Raw genomic sequence first — 7,243 nt, 5'->3', positions numbered from 1 at the left:
CAGACCTCAATGTAATTGCCTTAACCTGCTCTTTTGCTTCCTTCTTTCCTGGAACTTTTGTGTCACTAGGGAGAGTACCGGGTTGTCGATTCAGCAAGGCATTGGCAATCTACCCAATTTGATTTTCCAAGGTCTTAATAGAAACTGTTTGGCTCTTGCATATGAGCCTCAACTCCTCCAATTCAGATTTTTCATTAGATTGTTGAAGTTGGAGTTGTTGTCTCGGTGCATATTGCGGTTGTTGAAAACCAGGAGGGTTGAATTGATTTGCTGCATGCTGCTGATAAGGATGTTGCACCGCATTCTAAGTGTTGCTCCAGCTAAAGTTAGGATGATTGTGGTTGTTGGGGTGATAGGTGGCTGGAACTGGTTGCTGTGACCTCTGAAAGTTACTCACGAACTGAGCGGATTCACTGGAAATAACACACTGCTCTGTCTCATGCGCACCAGCACAAAGCTCACAAACACTAGTGATCTGATTAACCCCATAATTAGCCAAAGAATCCACCTTCATCGTTAAAGCCTTAAGTTGAGGAGCTATAGCAGTAGCTGCATCCACCTCCAGAATTCTTGCTACATTGCCTTGAGATAGTCTTTGAGAAGGGTTCTGGTATTCATTAGCAGCCATAAGTTCAATCAACTCATAAGCTTCATCGTAGCTCTTAGCCCATAAGGCTCCACCTGATGCTGCATCAAACATGGGTCTACACTGTGCTCCCTAGCCATTATAAGAGCAGTTGATAATCATCCAGTCGGGCATCCCATGATGAGGACACTTTCTAAGCATCTCTTTATAACGATCCCAAGCTTCACATAAAGACTCTTCCGATTGCCGCGTAAATTGAGTAAGAGCGTTTCTGATTGCAGTTGTCTTTGCCATAGGGAAGAATTTAGTGAGAAACTTTTGAGCAAGATCTTCCCAAGTAGTAATCGAGCCTGGTGGTAGAGAATGCAACCAACACTTAGCTTTATCCCTCAGAGAGAATGGGAAAAGCCTCAGCTTAACTGCATCTTCAGAAATATTGTTGAATTTGAAAGTGTCACAGATCTCGATGAAATCTCTAATATGTATGTTGGGATCTTCCGTTGGAGAACCCCCAAACTAGACTAAGTTCTGCACCAACACTTAGCTCTAATTTCAAAAGTGTTAGCCGCGATGGCTGGTCTGACAATGCTAGACTGAATATCATTAATCTTTGGTTGAGAGTAATTCATCAAAGCCTTCGGATTCGCTGCTGGTTCTCCCATTGCAATAACAACTTCTTCTTATTGATCTTTCTCAACTAAGACTTCTTCTTCTACTTTTTCCTCAACAACAACTTCTTCCTCCGCTTTATCCAGTGTTCTCTTGCGAGATCGAGAACGCGTTAATATAAACGCTCTCAAGAGTACCTGAAAAAGCAGCAAGCAAACAAGTAAGTAAAATATCCGAGTCAGTGAACTTTAACGACCATTGATGTTAAACACATAAACTAAAAATTAACACTGAGTCCCCGGCAGCGGCACCAAAAACTTGTTAGGACGAAAACACGCGCTAAAATTACATGCAAGTATACGCGTTTGCAAGTAATATAGAATTCTTTCTAGTTCGTTCCCACAGAGACTGGTTTAGGTTAAGTTCAATTTATGCACTTATGCAACAATGATATGGCTATCGTTTAATGCTAAGACAGATAACAATTTGGGTTTTGATTAAACTGAGAGATTATACTAAATAACATTAACTAAGAGAATTGAGGTTGAATTACTTATATGAGACAAACATGGGATTCCAACTTCATTACTACTTCATTCAAAGTCATTGTTCTTATCCTTAGCATGCAATGGTGATGACAACTAATCAGATAACACGAAACTAGTAAACGCCAACTTTCATTGTACGAATACCCTACTACCAGACATCCACAAAAGAGATAGAAGCTGAATAGACACCAAATATGTTGAGACCCTATATGTCTATAGAATTTGACAACATAAAGGTTTAATGCGCAAATTATCTATCATGATTACATAGGGCAAGTAAGATGGTTAAAATTACCTACGAATCATGCATAACAAATACATGAATCCATGCTAGCATGGCAAGTTCTAAACCTCTATATTCACTGTCGCTTCAATAGAGATTAACACGCTATCTTATAAGTTCGCGACACTCATAAGATGAATAAGTACAACCAATACTAGGATATCATACAATCACCACACACTAAGATATCGAAACAAATTAACTATTGAAATCCATAAGTAAATCTATTAGAACCCCACCATAGCGATTAGTTCATAACCGAACTCATCATCACCGTGGTTTTCGATGAAAGCATGGTATATAAAACTAAGTCTTTATAAAATGAATAAATAATCAAAGTACGTTAACAAGAGTAATAGGTTCAACAATAAAGAAAACGAGCATCCAAGATTACAACTTAAGCAAATAATCACAAGTAAAAACTAGATCTTCTTCTCCTTCGTTGTATATGTGCTCTTAGGTCTTCTCCTTGTCTTCTCCTTAGTCTCCGTTATGAAAAATGTCTTTAAAAGGTCTTTATATAGCATCCCAACTCGAATAGAAGTCCAGAAAATCAATCTCATAATAGAATCATGATTCTCAGAATTCGACCTGGTGCGACCGCTCTGTGAAGTGGCGCGGCCGCCCTGATAGTCTGTAAACTGAGCGTGGCCGCCCTGTGCTTCTGCCAAAACTTAATTTTATTGCTTTCTTTTGCTGGTTTCTTCGAGCATTTGACCGAGGCTCCATCCTAACACTCTTCTAGCATAAAAATAATGTAAAAACCTTTCATTCTTCCGATTATACCCTGAAATGTAAAACACTACAAAAACACATCAAATACACAAATAACTTGAGTACAAAACACCAATTCGAGCCTTTATGAAGCGTTCTAAGTGGACATAAATGCCACTTAACAGCATGTGAAGAAAAGAGGTGCCCATAAAACTAACAACAAGACGACATGCACCGGGGTATTACTCAAGAGGACCCTCAAAATGCCAAATCTCTAGCACTGGAAATTCTAGAGGCAAGTGAAAATATGGGACTTACAATCTCTAAAAACAGAATGGAAGCACTAGCACTCATCTCAGAAAGGCTTAGCGACGAGGCACAGCCAAATAAGGAGAGGAGCTTAGTTGTTGGGAACCACTTCAATTTTGGAGAAGGTGATAGAAATCAATTATTATGAATCCCATTTCTTCAATCCTGAGTTGGAACATTAAGGGCCTGCATAATATGGTAGCTAGGAGAAATTTGAGGAATCTTGTCCTTAAAAACAAACCAACATTACTACTCATCCAGGAAATAAAATGCCAAACAATAACAGATGATCTAATAGACACTATTTGGGACTCAACATTGCATGGTTGGATTTTCTCACCCTCTGAAGGTAGTGGGGGGAAATCAGGAGGATTATTAACATCATAGGATAACGGCATGATACACCTAATAAGCCAGAAGATTTTCCATAATTGGATATGGATAAGAGGAAGTTTAGTAAATGATCAACTCACTGTGTTTAACTTTATCAACATCTATGCTTCGTGTAATCAACTACGCAAATTACAGTTATGGGAGCAACTGCAACTTATACTCAATGCTCATGACAAAGAACCGGTCATTTTCCTAGGAGACTACAATTGCATCAGAAATGCACAAGAGAGGAGTAAATGTACTTACAGAAACAGTGATTTTAGCTACTTTAACCTTTTCATCAGCTCTAACAATCTGTGGGACGTTCCAAATGAGAACTACAACTACACCTGGTTTGGACCGTTACAAAAATGTAGTCGACTTGACAGAGCTCTTATCAACCATGTGGCCTCTGAAAATTCTACCTTGACACTTAAAGGAGTGGGTAGAAAACAATCTGACCATGTATGTTTATTACTCTATGATTCAACACCAGTTAACTGGGGTCCCAAGCCTTGCAAACCGTTCAACATCTGGCTTCAAAACCCACTAGTGCACTCAATGATTCGATCATCTTTTCAACTTTATTCTCTGACGCATCTAACTCTACAACAGAAGCTCGAAAAGGTGAGGGAAACCATTCAAGCATGGAATATCAATAACAAAAGATTATCAGATAGAGATATCAACTTATTTGAGGCTGAGCTATCAAAATGTGATCAGTCATCCTCTTCTACTAACAGAAATGACATTGAAAGATTATTAAAGAAAGAGTACTTGGCTAGAGAATCAATACTAAGGCAAAAATCGAGAATCAACTAGATCAAAGAAGGGGATGTTAACACCAAATATTTCCATGCTCACATCAGAAGAAGGAACAACACGAACCATATTACAAGGATTTGGAATAGGGGATCATGGGCGACTAAACCAGATGATATCAAATATTTATTCGCATCTCACTTTGAAAAAAGATTTAGGGAAGCAGAAAAAATTAGAATCCTTCAATTAGGATCACTACAACTGGACAAAAACAATAACGAGGAGGCTGCTCTTTTGGAAAATCCTTTCACGTACGAGGATATGAAATTAGAACTAGAATAAATGGATCTAAATAAGGCACCTGGTCCGAATAGATTTAATGTCAAATACATCAAAACCATGTGGAAGTTCATTTACCCAGATTACTGTCACCTTCGACATTCCTTCCACTCCAATGTTACTCTACCAGCAGGTATGAATGCTTCATTCATAGTGTTAATACCAAAAACCATCAACCCTACCCTATTAGCTCAATTCAGATCCATAAGCCTTATCAACACCATCATGAAAATAATTTTCAAAATTCTAGCCAACGGAGGTAGACTTCTTCTACCAAACATCATTGCGGAGGAACAATCAGCTTTCGTTAAAGGTAGACAAGTTGCAGACTCGATTTTCATCACGAATGAGGTCGTACACAGCATAAAAAATAAACACTCTAAAGGTATTATACTCAAGCTCAATTTTGAGAAAGCATTCGACTCGATCAACTAGAACTTCTTGCTACAAACATTACAGAATATGGGGTTTGGCTTGAAATGGATTTCTTGGGTGCATGCAATCATTTCAACGGCCAAATAATCAGTTATTATTAATGGCAGTCCTTCTAGAGAATTTGGAATGGAGCGAGATTTACGACAACAGGACCTGATTTCCCCACTACTCTTCATCATAGCCACACAAGTGTTCCATGTACTTATTAGTAAGGCGAAAGAACTGAACTTAATCAGAGGAATTCAAATAGGAGGTACTCTCAGCATTACTCATCTCCAATTTGCAGACGATACAATATTGCTTTTAGAGGACGACTAGCAGTCAATCAAAGGATTTAAAATTGTTCTTACAATTTTTTAATTGCTATCTGAGCTCAAGTCAATTATTCCAAAAGCTTTATTTTTTGCACCTTCCACCCGTACACATGTGGTTGACTCCTAGGCAACCTGGCTCAATTGTAATAAGGGCACACTTCCATTCACTCACTTGGGTGCAACAATGGGAGCTCCATGCAAAAAGAAATCATTTTGGAGACCTCTCACGAAAAAAATCTCAACCAGGCTAAGCACTTGGAGATGTAATGTATTATCCGAGCAAGGGAGGCTGGTTCTTATTAATGCGGTAATAGACACACTACCTTTATACTGGTTATCCCTGTATAGACTCCCTAAAGGAATCATTCAAGAGATTGAAAGATTAAAAAGGAGATTTTACTGGTGAGAAATTAGTGAGAACCATATGATCTTGAGAAAGTTACACTTGGTGAGCTGGAAAACAATTTGCAGAGACAAAAACAAAGGTGGCTTAGGTGTCAAACTACTGGATAAAAAAATATTTCTATGCTAGAAAAATGGTGGTGGAAGGCATTGTTAGAACCAGATAAACTGTGGTATAAGGTCCTGGCTTCCAAATAAGGAGATCAGTTTCTAACTAATCCAAGAATAGCACGGCATGACTTATCTCCCATCCTACAGAGTATCTCTCAAATCCAACACCATCACCAACTAAAACTATTCCAAAGACAGGATGTCTACCGTAAATTAGGTGACGGGAAAATTGGTGCAATTCTGGAATGTATTTGGCATGACGGGACCAAATTGGCTCAACAATTCAACCGCCTTTATCTGCTTCATTGTAATCAAAAATATCTCTGTCAAAGCAATGGTGTCCTCCTAGCTCAATCTATCTCCATCCATGCGATGGAGAATACCACTTAGAGGGTGGGAATTGCAAGAAGAAACGCACCTTCATAATTTCATTGCAGCAATTCAACTTCGAGCTAGGAGAGACAGGGTAATCTGGAAACTGAACAATCAGGAATATTCACCATCGCTAGGGTACTCTGTCCTCCAAGGTAACATAACCAACTCCCCATGTTGGTCTTTACTGTGGAAGCAACAAACCCCCCATAACGTCAAATTTTTCCTCTGAAATGCTATCAATGATGCCTTACCAACCCTTACTAACATCAAATCTAGGAAAATCATACTATATGACACTTGTAAATGGTGCCATAACGATCCAGAGAATCAATCCCACTTTCTATGGTCATGCTCACTAGCTCAACTTGGTTGGAAACTCCTCCTACAGTGGTTTAACCTCACTACAGTGCAGTTACCTTTTTTGTCCCTGCATGCAGCATTATTTTACTTCAACAAAGATCTGAAATCAATAGGAGGGGGGACTTGCCTCATAGCTATGCTTTGGACCCTATGGTTAACCAAAAATGAATGCGTATTCAATAACACAAGAATTCTGGAAACAACAATAGATCAGTGATTCAAGAACAGAGCCTGGGAGTGGAGCATTTCTAAACAACAAATCACGGAAGATTTTAAGGCTAACTGGCTCATCAACCCTCTATTATCTTATAAAAATCATGAATTTTGGGCCAGAATTAGACTGATAGACTTCATGCTCCATGATAACACCTTTGGTGGGTTCATAGATGGGTCTTGGAAAACAACTCAAGTGGGCTGCAAAATGGGTATAAGAGGATTCATTATGGACAAAAATCGTAAGGTTCGTTTTCTTTTCTCTGGCCCAGTATACAACTCAGTTGAAGGTTGGGAAATTGAATTCATAGCACTTAGCTTTGCATGTGAAGCAATCATCAACAAAATGGGGTTGCATGCATCATGCTGCCTAACTACGGACTCTAAACTGCTATATAAAGACGTATGCAGGAGCAGGGCTAATCTTAGACAGGCTGATAGAGCAACTGAGTACCTACAACCCATTATCAGTATGAGCAATATAAAAGTGATACTAATCAATCGAACCCAA

General features: G+C 38.9%; 1 non-coding gene across 1 annotated transcript; it reads left to right on the top strand.

Moving 5' to 3' along the window:
• The first annotated feature begins 758 nt into the window (after nt 1-758).
• Nucleotides 759-865, top strand: LOC141694863 (small nucleolar RNA R71). The gene has a single exon (XR_012564144.1). It is a non-coding gene; the product is annotated as a small nucleolar RNA R71 (small nucleolar RNA).
• The last annotated feature ends 6,378 nt before the right edge of the window (nt 866-7,243 follow it).

This window comes from Apium graveolens, chromosome 10, assembly GCF_009905375.1.
Source record: "Apium graveolens cultivar Ventura chromosome 10, ASM990537v1, whole genome shotgun sequence".
Taxonomy (NCBI): domain Eukaryota; kingdom Viridiplantae; phylum Streptophyta; class Magnoliopsida; order Apiales; family Apiaceae; genus Apium; species Apium graveolens.
The sequence above is the reverse complement of the archived record's forward strand: the minus strand, read 5'-3'. Positions and strand labels throughout refer to the sequence as shown.